The following is a 19,451-nucleotide window of genomic DNA, read 5'->3' on the forward strand; positions in this document are numbered from 1 at the left end:
ATGCTAAATTGTAAACACAGGTGGCAACCCTCAGGGCTCCTGGCATGGCTATAGTCTGCTAGGTGGACATAGGCACTTAGATCCATCATTAATTTTTTGATATTTTTATTTATTTAAACTAGAAAGATATGTTTCTCTTCAGTATTGTGATGTTTAATCTCAAAAAGGAGAATAACGTAGAACTACTCTTTCTCATTACAGAGGTGCTGGAAGGAATAACTGCAAGAAAGAAACCATTTTTATAGGAAGAAACCTTTGTTCACTGTCTCTTCTAATACAGAATTTTGAAGCATAAAATGAAATTATAAGGAGGCAGGTTCAGAAAAAAACCCTAAACAAGGAAAGGTGATCCATCGCATAAAGTGTGAGGCTGTAAAACAGCTTGAGGTATTACCGTCAGCTTACCATCCTGTAATATACCATAGAATACTGTGAATTTAAAAATTTGTATATATTCAGAAATCTACTGGTAAATTAACAAAAGAAAACTCTTTCAAGGACTATTAAATGCAAGCATACAACCTCTGACGTGGAAAATATCAGAACTGCAACCAATCAGGGAATGGGAAAGCATTCTGGGAAATAATCCTGCATGTTTTCTTGTTATTCTATAGTTGCCAAAGCAGTTTTCCAAGGCAACTGCCAGGCAATGGATAAGCATAGTCAACTAAGTAGATCTTTGGTCTGACCTAACTTAGCTCCTCTTATGTTTCTCTTCGTATTATGCCACAGAAAGTTCTCCATGTATCACCTTCATGAAATTGTTTTGCACAGTAATAAAGTAATAATATGGGCATTGCTGCACAAATGAACATAAAGAGGTATGAGTTCAAAACCAAATGTTTTTATAACCATGCTAACATGATGTGCTGCACAATTCAGCGGGATCAAACCAAGGGTCACAAAATCCTCTTCTGACAAATACTTTGGCCTCTAAGAGGAAAACGTGTTTGTTTTTTTCTTTCTCTCCTCCATCCTGTTTCTTGATGTAAAAACTTAAATATTCCATATAAAGTTGATAATTTTTTGAAAAGAAAAGAGATTCCTTCCAAGAAAACAAACTATTTGGTGAATCTTCAGTTATTTAACATGATCTGCTTGCGGCGGAAGTGTGCTGTGTACATGTACATGTAAGTGTATGTGTATCTGTATATGTAGAAGAGGGAGTGAACCCTCAGCTCATATATTATTCTCTACTTTCTTCTTTCAGTATTTTTCACCCATTTTCTGTCACCTTATTTAATGCTTTCACATCTATGAAAACAATCTGATTATTCTTGATTATAATTGATCAAAAATCATATCTCAATGAGGCTGATTAAATATTACATTCAAATGTAGTTACATTGCTTTGTCTAATGCATGAACGGTTGTAACTGACATTTTATGTTGTAATTATGCTATTTCTAGAGCTTTTTTCAGATAGCTGAGAGACAGTGTTAATGATTATTGTTGAAGAAGGGTTGTGGAGGATGTGATTTATTTCCTCCTTCCTAATGATTTGATATTAATTTACACATAAGAAATTGTACAAGAGATAATAAGAACACCCATCTCATATTGTTTTCTATTTTTCATTGTTGGGGTTTTTGGTTTTTTGGTTTTGGTTGGGGTTTTTTTTTTTCCTCCTACAGTTCCAGGAAAACCCTGTCAGTTGATTGCTTAAATGTATTCTGAATAATTACTTTTCATTTGTATTCTCTTGCAATTTTGTATTTGTATCGTGATCTCAAATAATTTCCATTTATCTATGGTTACAAAACATTTTTTTTTTTTAATACTCCTTTCATTAACCATCAAAGCCTACATTTTAAACCAATCATCTTTCAATTCTCAGTTATTACTAAATCAATATAAATTTGGCCTCAAGTCTTACTTCTTATGTAGTTAAACCATAGACAGCAGCTTTGTGCCATTAGCACGTTGGCTTGGAATAAGTCTTCATAATAATGAAAAAAGGAAAGGTGAGATTTAAGAGTACTATATGCACACATAAGTTTGAGTAGACTAGTGGCTTTGAAACTGCTGATAAAGACTGACAGAGGAGTCGAATTTTCAGCAAATATGGGTTTGATATTAAAAGAAACCTGAAAAATATAAAGAAAGGTTAGATTAAAATATGTAATTATGTCATTTGTAATTCAGCAAAATGATTTATGTTATTCTCAGGAAATTGAGACAGTTAAAAAATGCACAGCAAGCATATTTCAAAATGAAAGCCATGTCTCAGATTTCTAATCATAATATTGATACACAATGACATAATTTCCTCTTAAATGAAAGATGCAGCCTTCATTATAGTATGATTTTTTTTTTTTTAATTTTGTTCCTGACTATATCAAATAAGCAATTTAAAAAAAACCCCAAACATCTTTATAGCTTTTCCAAAGTTGTGCAGTATTGTTGTTTTCTGGTATTATTCCAGTAATAATAATGGATGAAGATAGTTCTGCAGGATTTTGAAATAAATTTGTTTTTCTTAGAACATATTCAGATTACTTTTTCATCTTCTTCTTTACAAAATGTGCATGGTAGCAATATACATCTTAGGAAGTAAATTTTGGGATCTTGCTTTGTTTAATCAGTTCAGACTTTTAACTTTAGCAGTAAAACGCTATAGTTCATTACATGGTTCAGAACTTGCTGGAGTGGGTACCTTACTAAAAGGAGTAGCTTCTTCATCAAGCTTGCAGTCGGAGAAGTATGGATTCAGAGACAAAAAATATAACAATATATATTGTTATATATAAACAATATAACAATTGTTATATTGTTTATATTGCAACAATAAAACAACCTACCTCACCATGAAATACCAAAGTACTGGCAGCTGAAGTTTTTCCAAACTGTAGCTATCACACCCATAACAATTTGAAGAAAAAAGAAAATTAAGATGATTTTATGGAAGCCTTGTGGATACATGAACAGAGCTTTGAGAAATTATGGTGAACATGGGCAGTGTATCTTCAGAGAGGGGAAAGTGAAATGCAAAAAGGAAAGGGTCTGAAGAGCTGTCTTGGCTTCAGCTGTAACAGCTATTTTTCTCCTTTCTAGTAGCTGGTGCAGTGCTGTGTTTCAGCTTTAGTCTGAGAACCATGCTCTTAACACATCAGTTTTAGCTGTTGCTAAGTAATGCTTACCCAGATCGAGGACTTTTCAGTCTCATGCTCTACCAGTGAGGAGGGGCGTGGGACGCTGGGAGGAAGCAGAGACAGGACACCTGATCCAAATTAGCCAGAGGGGTATTCCATATCACAGCACGTGATGCCCAGTATATAAACTGGGGGCAGTTACCTAGATGGGCCAGATCACTGCTGAGGTTGGGTTGGATATTGGTCAGCGATATTGTATTGTGCAATTGTATTGTGCATCGCTTGTGTTTATTATTTGTTTTCCTCTCCCTTTTTAGTTTTATATTCTCTGCCCTTGTTTTGGTTTTTTCTTTTTTTTTTTTCTTTTTCCCTTTAAAATAATCTTAAGCACCTATCTGAAAAGATTATATGACCCATAGAGGACATAATTAAATGAGTCCCGAGGTAGTGAAATTAGTCATAGAAACTTGATAAATTAAAAAAAAAAAAAATGTTACTACAGCTGTGTTGGGTAAAATCAGGCTGCAAGCAGGTCTAGAAAGTCTCAGACAGAGTAAGCCTGGCAAGCCTCAGTCCTGAGGTGTTGCAAAGTCAGTGCAAATCTTATGGATGCTCAGCTCATATTTAATAGAGCCTGAAGGGATTTCTTCTATACTTAAAATTTTGTATGTTTTTTTATATACTGAGACAATGGATTTCAAGCCTGAATTATTCACAGAAGTTAAACACTAGGTGAACTATGTGCTGACTACTTTCTTTTACAGAAATTCATGATATCCTAATGAAAATTAACAAGCAAACAAAAAAAGCCTTATATAAGATACTTTAAGTTGTTGTTATAACTTATTCCTGATTAATGCTGACTTTGACTTAGACTTGTTGACCTTAGAACAAATTATTTGTATTTTATTCTGGCTATTGACCTACTTATCCATTGTTTCTTAATGCCACCACGTGTCCTGTTTCTTTAGATGCTTCAGGATCTGTTTAACCTGTTGAGACTGCTAGAAACTGCTCAGGTAATCCAGATGCTCAGTCTGGAATAACTGATTGAACAATGATCAGACCTTTCACTTGGTATATGTGCAGGCACCTGAAGCAGAGACTCAGAAAGAACTGCCTGCCAAGCGACCATGAATAATATCATGTAAATTTAGTGTTTCTTTTGAAATGTTGATATTTCTGCTTCCTAAGAGGAACAAGTAAAACAAAATATATAAAAAGGGAAAGAAGGCTCAGGTACTACTTTAAAAGCTTCCAACTTTAACTTTCTTTCAGGTTGTACGGTATCTGTAGCCTTCTGTGACACCTGAGTTTTCCTCAAAAACTGGGGCTGTTCAGTGCAAACTGTGACTGTGAAAACCTTTGTCTTCACTTTGTGTTTAGCTCTGAGTGTAAAACTGTGAACAGTGTCCCGACAATTTCTGAAGACACGGTGTTTGCACAGACTGGATTTATATGCTATTAATCTATATGCGGAGGATCTTTTCAAACATCACCAGAAATGATTTAAGCTCAGAACCAGGACTTCCCCTTATTGCACTCTGGTGGGAGCAAAACTCTTCAGATTCTGAGGTCAGAATCACCCTCCAAGGTCTGGAGTTCTTCTTCTTTAACTTTAGAGTTAAAATATTCCTATAAATACCTAGTTAATAATCTACAAGACAAATTTTAATATGACTGATTAATGCCATTGTTCTAATACGTGGGATCATAAAAGCTGTTCCCTGAATTATTAAAAACATTTTGCTCTGAATTGAAATTTAATCTGGCTGTATACCTCCCCTGCTTGAGTAGTGATCCATTTGACATCCTCTCTCATTTTCAGCTTGTGTATGTTTATGCAAATGAGATGATTATAGAAAATGTTTCACCTCTCTAGAAAGATGTCATGGTTTAAGCCCAGCTGGTAACACAGAACCACACAGCCCCCTTCGCTCACTCCTCCCTTCCCCCACCCCTCGGGTGGGATGGAGAAGGGACTCAAAAGAATGTAAACCCCACAGGTTGAGATAAGAACACTCCAGTAACTAAAGTATAATATAAAACTACTACTACTACTAATAATAATGATGAGAGAAATAGCAAGGGGAGAGAATATAAAACTAAAAAGGGAAGGGAAAAAAAAACAATAAACATGAGTGATGCACAATACAATTGCTCACCACCTGCTGACTGATACCCAGCCCAACCTGAGCAGCAATCTGGCCCATCTGGGTAACTCTCCCCAGTTTATATGATGTGCTGTGGTAGGCAATACCCTTCTGGCTAGTTTGGGTCAAGTGCCCTGTTTCTGCTTCCTCCCAGATGCCTGTGTCCCTCCTCACTGGCAGAGCATAAGAGACTGAAAAGTCCTTGTTCAGGGTAAGTGCTGCTGAGCAACAGCTAAAACATTGGTGTGTTACCTGGATTGTTCTCTGACTAAAGCTGAAACACAGCACTGCACCAGCTACTAGGAAGGAGGCAACTGTTACAGCTGAACCCAGGACAAAAGATAGTGCCAAGTTTCAACTCAAAATTACATTGGCTCTCTGCATTTTATTTCAAGATTCTTAAACAGTAGTAAATAATAACTTATTGATACTCTTTGAAAGACAGAGAACTATCTGTAAGAGTTTAAAGTTTTACTGTCTCTACTCTATTTTATATTGTTGAAAATAAAAAAAAGTAACAGTATAACTGAAGTGAATAATCTTCATGAACCATAAAGAATCAGTATTGTATGCCACATTTCTTTAAATTGAATATCTATGAAAAATGTATGCTTATAGAAATAATCAATGGCTTTCCTCAGGGCAATATGTATATAAGAAACAATCTGAAAATCTCAAATAAAATCTGCTTTAGATGATATACACAGAAACATTAGTCTCTCCTAAATTTCAGATTTGGCTCTGAAGGATAAGTACCCCTAAACTTTTAAAGTTCCATTGCAGGCTGCCAAAAATATCACAGTGTGCTGTGTCACATTGTATCGATCACATCCTGTTCTGAGTTATATACTTCCTGGCACTCAAGAAAGAGGAAAAAAAAAAAAGTTCCTACAAGTTTAATCTTCAATTTCCTGTTCAAGGTGTTTCAAGACAGTTCAAGGTGTGCTAGTCCTAAAAGAAAGTAGGTATAATCTATAATTTTTTTTTTTTACTTACAGTTTTTAAAAGACCAAAACTGATTTTTAAGGATTTTCAAATTTGGAATGGTATTTCTTGAGTTATTTTCACAATAAGAGTGAAACTCCAAAGAACTTGATAACAGGCTAGTATCTGGTTTCCTCTGCAATCTGCTTTTAAATGGCAATGTAACATTTTCTGTGTATCTTTAAGGTGCTAAACCAGGCCTATTTTTCTGGGCGAACATACATATGAGTTGGAGAACATGTTAATTTTTAGTACCTGGGGAAGGGAGTGTATACTTAAATTTCCAAGTTTATGATGAAACTAAGATTTTTTTTTTTTTGGTGGTCAGTTATGATGCCATTGAAAAGGAATTCTCAGAAGACCTAATGGTGTTGAATCAGTGGGCAAAACAGTGTCAAGAGAGCTTCAAAGTAAATAAATATAAATTAATGCTTCCAAGAAAAATAGTAGGAACCACCTATGTGTAATGCTGAACTGGGAATTAGTAAGAACAGATCAGGAACTAAATCTTCATGTCATTGTTGACATATATCTAAAAATGTCAGTTCTGTACCTGGCAAGAGCCAAAAAAAAACCCACCAAAAAAAAAAAAAACCCCAAGAAAATATTGAGCATCATTGTGAAAACAATTGAGAACAAGGAAAATTACATTTTTCTCTAGTGCTTGGCACACTAGTTCTTCCTTGGTATATTCACATCTTCAGTTAGTATAAAAAATTCTGGTCTCCGTATCTGAAGACGTAAGTAGCGCATTCAAGATTTTACAGAGAAAAGCAATTGAAAAAGCGAAAGAAGCAGCTGCTTTATAAGGAGATACTAACAGGTTTGTGATTATTCAATGCAAGGAGGAGAAAGATAGGGTGAGGATATGATCGAGGTTAACAGAATCAAACAAGTGATAGACCAGCTGAGTTTAAACACAATCCCACATTACTGGAGCTAGGAGACAGTCACTACAGTAGATCAGTTTAGAACAGTTAGTAAACAGCAAGTTAGTTAATTTTTTGAATCAGTTGCTGTAGGAGACTGTGGAAGCAGATAGTATCTGCAGGTGCGAAAAGGGATAAGAAGTTCATAGACAAAAGATCTAGAAGAAGATAAAGGAATTTTGCACTATTTCAGCTACCGTGCTTTGTCTGGGGAGGGAGCGGTCACAAGAGGAACAGACCTCAGTGGACAGGATTGCACATTCTTCCTAAAGAGCATCTGCTACCATCACAGACAGAATAACAGGCAAGAAGTATATTTGACAAACTATGGCATATTTTCTGGGTTGTTTTTTTCTTTTTTGCATGGTTCTTCCCATGCCACGTGACTACAAATGATAATCATGCAGACCACAGTGCAATCAATGAGTTGGCCTGTTGACTAAATTGGCCAAATTGTTTCAGGGCTTAGTAAACAAGTCATTAACATAAACATTAAACCATAATTTACGATATTTATTTCCACTGCAATAGTTAAAATATGCCTCATATTAGGAATAGGAAAGAACACAGATGCTTACTTGAATTACAGTGGGAATATTGTCACTTTTACAAAATGTTACTCTGTATATATTTTCAAATTAAAACTAGGATATTATAGAAATACAAATTCAGAGAATTACTCATATGTTTCTATCACTATTACACATAGAAAAAGAAAACTGAATTTTCTACCAAAAAAAAAAAAAAAAGGTACTGTTTAATTTCCTGGAATACATCAGTTAAAACTCAAAATAAAATTGAAAATCTATTGACTGTTGCTAAGTGCCACAATCTCAGATAAGCTTTCCTGAGAAACATACAGGAAATATCAGAAGAGAGGAGAAATAATGCATATGTAGATTTGTACAACAGGGGGAACAAGATCAGACTTCATGAATTTGAATCTTACAACCTCAAAAAATTATCAAATGGATGATAACCTTGTGAAAGTTCCAGTTTAATATAGAAAAAGACCTGTAACTGCCTAAGGCTGCTTTGAGAACTTGAACGAAAGAAATATGTTGGCTTGGGTAAATTTAATGTAAACATGTAGATTTTTAGGAACACTCCCTTATATATTTTTCTAAACTATTTGTTAACTTAAACTTTACTTTAAAAATCTAAGAAGTTTGCAAAGTGTTTAAGGTGAAAAAAATGCTAATATTGCGTTTGCTCAGGTATTACAACACTGTGGTGTTAGTTGAGAAATTGGAGTATCACAGTTGATTTGGAAATGGAGTTGAGATTGAATTTATTGCAGATGTAATGTACTGTTTTATTTCTTATAACATCTGGTTTTTGTTCATTTGCAAAAGTACAAGTAATAGGGATATCTTAGAATACCAAAAGGAATATAAGATATGAATGACTGAGATCAAGAAAGTCTTACACAACACACCACACTGAAAAAAATGCAATGTTCAGTAAATTTAATATAGGTTATACATATCATCTTTGGAAAGATGTTCATAAATTATCCGTCACATGAGATGGTCTTCCTCCTGAATCAGATATGTTGCACTTGAATCAGTTATATTTCTTATTGAAACATATGTTCCGTCAGACCATATATGACATGCATCTTCTGCTGAAACCTGCAAATAAGAAAGATTTCATATTGAGACAGATATTGCGTATCAAGTAGCAAAACAAAGTAATTTCTTATCATATTAGAAATATCACTTGTTAAAACAGATTCTTCACTTTTTTTGATATAAGCATATTGGCTATTCTACATGTGTTGTCTCCAAAATTAGATGCATTGCTTATTGAAAAAGATGGATTTGTCTTTTGAATAAGTATACAGTCTTTTTAAAACAGCGAAGACTGCACTATATTTCTATCCAAATATGTTGTCTAAACAACTGGCCTCCTGAGAAAGGAATGTCTCTATGAAATCACTCTCTGACCACCTAGTGAATGTATCATAAAACAGCAGAGATCTCAACAGACATTCATTGTATTAGATAGTTTTCTGCCCAGCACCTACAGTTACAGTCTCAAAAAATCACTTACTAGGGATTTCTGGAGCCCACAATCTATCATTTTCAAAGTACATGACTACACTTACCTCAATAACGTTGATATATGTCCTTTTGGTACTGATGGAAGTGAATTAAAAAAAAGTAAAGGTCTGATTTTCACATGACAGTAAACTGGGAGTAGTTTCTTTGGAGTCAGTGCAGTTGCTCTATATAAAAACAAATTAATGGTTAAATTGTGTTTTAAGCATCAAAATGAATTACAAAAATGCCACCCTAAGTGCTGACTACTTTATGTGGTAGTGAAACCTTATAGCTCCATGAAACATAATTTAAAAAAACCCTGGTTTTTACTAGGCATGCTGGATAAGTACGGTCCTAACTGGTGCTTCAGAGGTTTGTGATAAATGTTCCTAGATGCATAGTATTGAAATCATAGACGAACAGCCGCTGGAGTAGTTATGATTAGCATTTCTTCATTTACAGGCTACCACTTCTCGTTATTTAGTGATGTAGGACATGTAAAACAGGTATTTATCTCAACCATTGCTCTCTGTGAGCTATGAACTGTAGCGAGTGTGGTGAGACCGTTTACCCCCCAGAAACAGACTTTATTGCTCTCTGAAACAACTTGTGGATTCAGCTCTGTTGATTCAGCTGCATGTCCTTGCACAGGGAGGAGGCTGGGATGCTTCAGTTTTGAAAAGCAGACCAGAACATCCTGGCAAGAAACAAAACGCAGATGGGAACATCCTTGCAAGGAGCAAACTGTATGGTCAGCAGATAAAAACCTGCTGAAACGTACGATTCACAGATGCAGCCCATTGCTGGTCACAGTTGCACAATGCTGGGGCAACAGCTATCTGATTGACATCCGGACACAATACGGTATAAAGGACTGCACAACCACTGGCTAGTTGGAAGACTTCTCCCACCGATCCAGATGACGGGACACCGTACGACTCCATGGTGGTAACTTAACTATTTGACTCTCTCTCTCTCTGTGCAAATCTATCAATATACTGCTTCTATCCTTTTTTTTCACCTACTCGTCCTCTTTTTCTTCTTCTCTTTTATTTTATATTTTACAATAGTTTTAAGTAATAAATTGCATTATTTGGACATTTGACCTCTTTTGTGTCTTAATTTCACCACGTGAGGTCCTAATCCTGTTTGTACCGTCCACCAGGATGTGGCAAGTGACTTTTCCTGTAAGCATTTTTTACTTACTAGTGTTATTGTGAATTTCATAGCTTTCCACAGTATACCCTCTGCACTCACCCTGCTGCTCACTCATTCGCCACACCTCAGCTGGAAAGGAGAGAGTAGGAGGAACAGAAATGAACAAGCTTGTGGATGGAGATAAAGATGGGGACATTGCTTACCAGTTGCTGTGGTGAGCAAAATATAACTTTTCCATAACGAAAATAGTACATTAATACTGCCCGTGCTGAGAAACTCATCTTAATCTGAGATTTGTTACTGATCTGTACTTTTCCATATCGAGTACAGATGACAGGTGATTTTGGCAAATGTCTGTCTAGGGTAGTGTCTCCGAATTAGAGTGCATTCATAAATACAGCTCAAAATATCAGGCACTGTAAACCACTAACAATTTCATAAAGTTTAGTTCAGAAGAATATCCTTAAATATATTGTGAATACAAGAAAACTATTTCTTTACGCCTATACTTATTCATGGAGGGAAGTAGTTGAGTCTGCTTCCCTAGAAAGAAATAACCCACATAGGTCACAAGGGAAAAACCTTTTTCCTTTTCCCCGTCTATCCTTTTGAGATTCTATTACTCTCTTTGTACATATATAACTACATAGTTATATATATAAAATAACAGATACATATGTACTTCCGGTATCTCCTAAATGTGTTTCCAAAATGAATTGTGGTAATACTTTATTAAACTGTTATTCTAGTGACTTTTTTTTTTTTTTTTTTTTTAATCTTTATGTAGCAGTCCTACATTTATTCTATTCTTCATCCTTTCTTTCTCATGTATTTCCTGGCATGTATCTGCTCTATCCTTCTTTCATTTCCAGAATCATAACTGAAGCTTAAGTATATTATGGTATTTTCATCTGTACTTCCATCAGAGACATTATTTAGCTGGTGAAACTACTTTCAGAATGTTAACCTAGCTACATTATAGTAAAATCCCTTTATACAATTGTTGTGGTTTAAACCCAGCTGGCAGCTAAGTACCCCCTCTATTTCCCCCTCTCCTGGCAAATCAAAGGAATGTAAAACCTGCAGGTTGAGATAAGAACAATTTAATAACTAAAATAAAATACAATACTAATACCAATACAAATCTAACAGAAATAACAAGGAGAGAGGTATAATACTAAAAAGGGAAAGGGGAAAAAAAAACCCCAACAAAAAAACATAACCCAAAACAATAAACACAAGTGATGCACAATACAATTGCTCACCACCCACTGACCAATAACCAGCCCAACCCTGAGCAGCGATGGGTCCCTTCCTGCTAACAAACCCCTCCCCCCGCCCAGTTTACATACTGGGCATGATATGCTGTGTTATGGAATACCCCTTTGGCTAGTTTTGGTCAGGTGTCCTGTTTCTGCTGCCTCCTGGCTTCTAGTGCCTCTGTTTGCTGGCAGAGCATGAGAGACTGAAAAGTGCTTGATCAGGGTAAGTGCTACTTAGCAACAACTAAAACACTGGTGTCTTATCAACGTTATTCTCAGACTCAATCCAAAACACAGAACTGTGCTAGGAAGAAAATTAATTCTATCCCAGCAGAAACCAGGACAGCAATATACATTGTCAGAACTGTATCTTTTATCTATATTATCCTAATAAATAATTACAATCTTCCTGAAATAAAGTAACATAGTACTTTCTCCTCATGTCCTTAATTTCAATTGACTGAAAATAATATGTAAGTGTAAGAATTTAAATTATTTTCAAATATTCAGCCACTGTAGTAGTCATAACATCTAGAGGAACTTTGCATTCCAGTATAATAAATGTCAAAGTTACAAAAGGGAAGAAAAAAAAAACCAAACTCTACTGGATGACCCTAAAAAGTGGCTCATTTATTTTTCTTCTTGTTGGTACTCAAGGAAAATAAAAGCGCTTATTCTAACTGGCTCTAATGAGAAGATTTTAATTGGGTTTCACCTAAATAGATGTGTTGAGTCTATTCACTTGTATCATTAACCTTGTAGGTTTAAGGCAATAAATTCAAGACTCTGGCCAGTATCATCAACAGTGTCTTTTACTTTTGAGTATATTTGATCAGTTCAGGAAAACTGAAATTTTAGGTGAATCACCGTTTTTTTTTTTCTTTTTTTCTTTATATAATTCTAAGGAGATCACAAATGCATTATTTTGCAAGGTAACGGATTTTCTCTGGAACATTATGAATGTCAGTGTTGAGGATACTGCTTGGTGGCAACTTGGAAAGCCCAAGAACAAGCTTTAGTTTGACATGCATTTTGGCAGCCGGAAAGTAGGATCTACTGTTTGTTGGGCTTGTGCAAATTATTTAATGAATCTTGCTGTACCTAAGCATTGGTCCACTGTATAACCTCACTTACTGAACTTTAAATATTTGTTCACTCTTCTGATAGGGCCATTGCAAGATTGAACCTGCAGCAAGGCAGATATTTGTGAAAAGATGAAAAAAAAAGTGGTATTTATCGTTGCATGAAGTAGTAAGGAAAATGGATTTGAAGTCTTACTGCCAATTAAGTTCTGCAGTGCCTAAGGCCAGTAGAAACTTTGAATGTTATTCCTTAAAAAGAATCTAAGAAAAATCTAAGAAAAGGATCTCAGAAAACATCTTTCTGCTGGGAGATATTTTTTTTTTTTTTTAAATGTATCTACTGAGAAATAATTTATTTTAGAATAAGGATTTTCTCATCCATTTCACCTATCTCAAATTGTATAAATTCTTCCAGTTTCTACAGGGTTTCTTTAAAGGAAGGTACACTAATGAAAGCCATACCTATGAAACACATTTACATCATTGTGTCTCTTTTAAAGAAAGCAACAGAACCAATTACAGAAGAAGTTATAGTCCCCATAGGGAGGGCTTACCTGATCGAGCACATCAAGATTTTGCATCTAGCTAGCACTTTTAATTAGTGTGAATCTCCAATGTACCTAAATACTTCTTCTCAAAATTATTTCAATGACTTTGTAAATGCAGTGACACAAGAGATAAATCTGAACTTCCAGGTTTAATTCCTACCATACTAAATCATAGAATCATGTACTTTAGAAAGGAAACCCAGCACTTAGTTTTACCTCCACCACAAAGCACATTCAGTTTGAACAGGTTGGTCAGAGCACTGTCCAGTCAAATTCTGAGAATCTCAGAGGATGGTGATTCACAACGACCTCAGATAACCTGTTCCTATGTGTAACCACTACCACAGTAGATCTTTTTTTGGCTTTTATCAAACCAGATTTTCTCATGTTCTAAGCCTCATTTCTAAGCTTGTTCATCCTGTGATCCAGCCCTTTGACCAGCCTAGTGGTCTTCCACTGAACTTGCTGCAGTATGTTACTGTTTTACCTGTACTGGGGATTGCAAATAATAATTATTTGTTGTTATATTCCTGAAAGATATTCCTATTTCATAGTCAAGTATATGACGACAATGCTGATTGAGAAACTCTAATTGTAGAAATGAAATAATGAACATTCTTACTTTCAAATTATTTCTCTCTGTGAGATAGGATGAGAGAAATGATCACTAGATGAACTGGCAGAAAGATATTTTTGGAATAAATTAACTGGGCGACCTTGTTGATGATGTCTTTGATGTGTGTCAACACAATATTCTTGGGCTTTGGATATTTTAATTAAGCATAAGAGGTTCATATTATGTATGACCTTTTGGGTGTTTATCCAAGATGAGAATTATTCTGTAGTATCAAGCAGCAGTTTAAAGAGCATCATGACTATTATAAACATAAGAAAATGTTGTTTTGTTAATATAATACAGCAGCAATTTCTCTTCAATTAAAATCTCTGACTACACTAATGCATCTTCCTTTCTGTTACTCTCATAGGGAGAAAATTATTCCTGGATATTCTTCATGTATTTGTTTATTTTCTTTCTTTTTCTTTCAAATGTCCTCTATTTTTCTTGACATTATATCAAAATTCCTTTATCAGCTCTATAATACTCTTTTACCAAAGTTGAATCATTGAGATCAACAATATTTTTCTTCTCAAAAACAAAGGTCTGTTTATCCCTCAGAAGCCAACCATGTGTGTCTTCAAATAATATTTTTCAGAACAAATCCTGGGGGAAAAAAAAAAAAAAAAAACCAAAAAAAACAAAAAACAAAAAACAAACCAAAACTGGGTGCTGGGCTTTTGCTTCTTTATATTAGCTAAGATTTTGGCCTTTACAATCTTTTCTGCAGAGACACGGCTCTTGAACATGGATCTAGTACCTTCTCAGGCCTCTCTAGCCTCACTTATATTACTTTTTCAGGGAACATCATAATTTTCCGCAAAATCTAGTGATCTTTTTCCCCTCACCAAGCTTTTTGATCCTTCCCTGTGATATATCTTTCTAGTCTTGGTCTATTTTTAAACTAGTCTATACAAAAACTTATGCTTAAATGTCTGGATACAAATACCATATTAGGGACACAGGCTTCTGCATATTTTTGGTTTAACTCTATTGAACTTTTGAAGAAAACCAACAGCTCATTTAGCATATATTCCAGTTACGAGTCCAAACATTTCTAGCATATTATGTGACTCCACCCTACAGTACAGCTTTCACTGACATCAAATACAACTATATGTGTGGATTGAAACAGATAGAAGTCTTTTTCAGGATAAATTATCAATCTGAACTTTATGCTGAAGTTAGTTCCTCTTCTAATATCAACTATATCGGATTTAAGAAATTTTGTTCAAGTTTTGCAAGAAGTGATGATAACTAGGCCTCATCATTTAGGTAAGATGAGTACATCCATTGACTTACCAGCAGCTGAGCTATGTGGATACCCTTACAGAACTACTAGTAAGTTACAGAATTATGAATAAGAGAATGTATTTAAAATGTTTTCTGGTCTAGAATGTATACAAAATAAGTAGAAGTTAATAACTAAAATACAGCACACGTCCACATAATCCAAAATGATAACTAGTTTATTGCCTGTTTGTGATTGAGCATCCTGAAGGATTTACACCTTTTGTACTCTCCAAGAGCATACAGCAGTCCTCTACAACAGTAAGAAATGTCAAGAGCTACTCTATCTACCTAGAATACCAAGGAAATCAAGTGAAAGAAGAAAAATGCATAAAATACTTTTTAATATTCTGTATGAACAGGCATTTAACTTCTAAAGGAATAAAAAAAATATTAAAATAAGCATAAAATAAGTACATAGATTTTTCAAGGCTAGAGTCTGCTGCTCACATTTTCTTTATTATTTGTGTTACACTGATTAGTCAGACTATTGGCTCCCTGATGGGAGGGAGTCAGGAAGATGGAGCCAAACTCTCTCTTCTCAGTGGTGTTCAGTGGCATGACAAGAGGCAATGGGCACAAACTGAAACATGGAAAATTCCACCTAAAAGTAAAATGACTGTTTCACTGTAGGGGTGGTCAAACACTGGAACAGGTTTCCCACAGAGGATGCGGAGGCTACATCTACGGAGATATTCAAAACCCAAATGGACTTGGCCCTTAGCAGCCTGTTCTACCTGACCCTCCTTTTAGCAGGGGATTGAACTACATGCGACCTCTGTAAAGCTTCGTTCTGATTGCAACCATTCTGTGAATCTACCTCATAGAAAGAAAAAGGAGAAAAGAGGAAAAAGAAGGAAAAAAAAAAAGGAAAATAACGCATAGAAACATTACCTCACTTCAAAGTATAACTCTCTCCTAACTTCAAGGCAATGAATTAATCCATTGCTGTATCCATGACTGAAATTTAGGTACATGGTTTTGACAGAGATTGAGTTCCAAGGAGATCTTCAAATACGTTTTTGAAATTAAGGAAGTATTACACAACGTATCTCATCTTTGTTCAGGACATTCAGACTGTTGTCATTTGACATATAAATTATATATTTCATACATAATCTTGAGAGCCAAATATGTTTCACTCATGTTTTCTGTAAGCCTTTACAGAACATATTCACTAAAAAAAGTTGAAAGTTATTATGTTTTTTGACGAGTTGTTTTAAAATAAAAAGCATAACAAGCTACTCCTTTGACTACATGAACCAGATAAACACATTCTTCATCATTATGTCTTTAAGTATTTTTATCAATAGTGCAGGTTAAACATTACCCAATAACTAGCAGAAACAATTCAAGCCTCAGTAAATTATATTTTCTGAATAAAAAATATTGAGATGGGAGACACACCAAATGGTTCTGAAATAACTGTGTGTAAGGTGAAGGTTCAGAAACTTTGTGTTGCTGAGCACTGAGTCATTCATATACCTTTTCAATGTTTTGGGGTTTTTTTTTGTTAAAGAATAAGGATACTGCTTCTATTTGTTGGAGAGCAGCATGACATTATTTTCTCTTTATGTTTAGTGTATAATGGTTGTTGAATTTTCCCTACATTATGTAAGTATTAATCCTTTTTTATACTTAAGAATATTTGCCTTTTACTTGATAAAAATAATAAAGAGATATCATGTGTAGAATATAAGCATAGTAGAAAAAGATAGGTTGAAGATTTAACCATACGTAAGCTACGTTTTAGAATTTATAAGGCTAAGACGCCTGTAATAGTAAGAATTTGAGAGTAATTAAACCCTGAATCCTTTTAACCTCAAGGACACATTCATGTAGTTGGGACTCACTTTTTACATTTATTCTTGTTGATTCTCTTAAAACTCAAAAGCTTCTGTTAAGTTTACCACTTTAAAGTCCAGGATATTAGTTTTAGGATACTCAGATTAAGAGAGATAAAAACATGTAGAATTGCTTAAAAAAAAAAAAGAATGAACCAATAGTTAAAAATAAAAGAAAACCCATAAACAATATATACGATTTTATTTCTAGTTTTGTTTATTGTTGTTTTCCTATTAGTAGGAAATAGCAAACAGTATAAAAATGAAGCAATCCTACTAAAATTAGGATGGTAAATATAACTCAATAAAATATGAGTTAAAACTTATAAAAATAAAGTTTGGTTTTTTTTAATCTAATTCAGCTGTAAGTTTTCAATGATCTCTGAATATGTGATGATGCAGTCCTGTTACGCCTGGCCTGTGACACAAATCTTCACAAAAAATACACCCTTCCATTAGCAGTTTTCTTGTTGGGAAGGAGCATTTTGGAGCACCATTCCGGTCAGTCTGCAAGTATGTCTCTCATGCTTTTCCAATCTCTCACTCACACTTTGCAGTAAAGTGAATAAGTGAGGTAAAAAATCTGCACACTGAAACACCTCTGCTTCCACCCCAACTCTTAAGACAAAAGAGAGATGAACAGACTGGGCCATTGACCTAGTTCGATAAGAGCAACGAAATTATGCAACTAATCTCATTTGCAGATAATAATCTGACATTGGAGCTACAGAATTCTTCCTTTCATTGATACAGATAGATCAATTTTGACATAAATAAGTCATGTAAGACTACTTCTGTAAAAACACATAATTTATGTGGTATTCATACTACTAAAATACCTTTCAAATCAGAACAGTATAAAAAAAACAGTAAGAGAGTGTAGAAGAGACTATGAATCAGTGGTTAATTTTTCTGTCAGTTGACAAAAAAAATTATTTATTTATTTTAGCAAATAAAACATGTTTCTAAGAGGAAAAAATTTTTTAAAAAACATATGTTTCACTGATAAACTACACAAATTATGGAATATTAATATGGTTTGTTCTCAGCTTTGCATAAGAGTATCAACTTCTTGGAACTAAAGATATTTAGAATAAAGGAAAAAAAAACAGTTTTACCACTAACCCTCTGGATATAAAGACCCACTGGATAGTGACGAATTGATACTCATTTGGTCAGTAGCTAAGTACCAATTCATATAGTGGGTGATTTGGTAATGCTGTATTACAAACGCAAGGCCAGTCTGGTTTTATCTTTATAATTAGATCAGAAGTGAGCAGCTTTCTCTTTTTTCCTTCCCTGGGCTTTCTTCTACCAAGCTGAAATATTCACATGCAGAAGAGGAGACAATATACTGCCATAAACTGAGAGGGCAAAAGTGATGATTAACATGTGTACAATCGTTCTTGAATATAATGTTTCCACTTCTGCTTTTCTCCAGTACTCTGGCTGGAGTGAAACGACACATAAAGAATGTGACAGCATAACCCTTAGCTGAACTGAGCCTCTAGAGTTCAAAAGGAAAATGCATATGATATAAAATAGTCATGCTGATGACACTAGAATTTTCTATATTCATTTAAGTTAGAGTGCTTTCTTCTTAAGGCAACAGACTCTTTGTACTAGCTCTTTTCAAACATCAGGAATTATTTGTACATTCTTGATTAGTGATACATATTAAGGTTTCATTTTATTCTTTGTACTTAAATTGCATTTTGCCTAGGGCAGTCATTTAAGATAGAGTTCATTAAACTATGTTATTCCATTTTAGTGTTTAAGTAGAGAACACGAAAGAAATTCTATGCTGAAAGTGAAAGACTTTGATACGTAATTTATTTTGACAACTATGCTGTTACAGCAGCAAGGTAAAAAAAAATATTTTAACAGGAGATACACAGAAATTATTTTTCCTTTTGTATTACAACAGAAAGGAAAAATATAAACATATTTTCTTCTATAATGTAGCAAAACAATTAGTATAACTCTTGGCCATATAATTTTCTAAAATTTTTTAATTCCACTTAATCATCTTTCAATTCCTTTTGAAATATTTGAAATTATTTGAAAATATTAAGTTAAAATATATGTCTCAAAAGCTTAAAAGGGTGAAAGTAAATTATAAAATTTCAAATTATAAAATTTCTTAAATTTTATGAGAACTGATGTGCAGTACAAGTAATCTATTCAAGGAAAAGAAACATATGAAATGGTTCTGAAAGGCAGAAAAATTATGTTTGTAAAGCAAGCTGGCTTTTATTTTTAAAATGTTAAATCTCCTACAGCACATGTAATTTGATTCTTCATGATCTGAACAACCATTGTGAGGTTATGCCACACTGAAATATAGAATTAATTGCCAGCATTCGAAAGCTTCGGTGCTAAATTCCTTTTGGGAATTTAGGAATAGAAATTCCTGTGGTCTGAGATCTATTTTGACTCCTTAATATT

This window comes from Strigops habroptila, chromosome 7 (genome assembly GCF_004027225.2).
Source record: "Strigops habroptila isolate Jane chromosome 7, bStrHab1.2.pri, whole genome shotgun sequence".
Classification (NCBI taxonomy): domain Eukaryota; kingdom Metazoa; phylum Chordata; class Aves; order Psittaciformes; family Psittacidae; genus Strigops; species Strigops habroptila.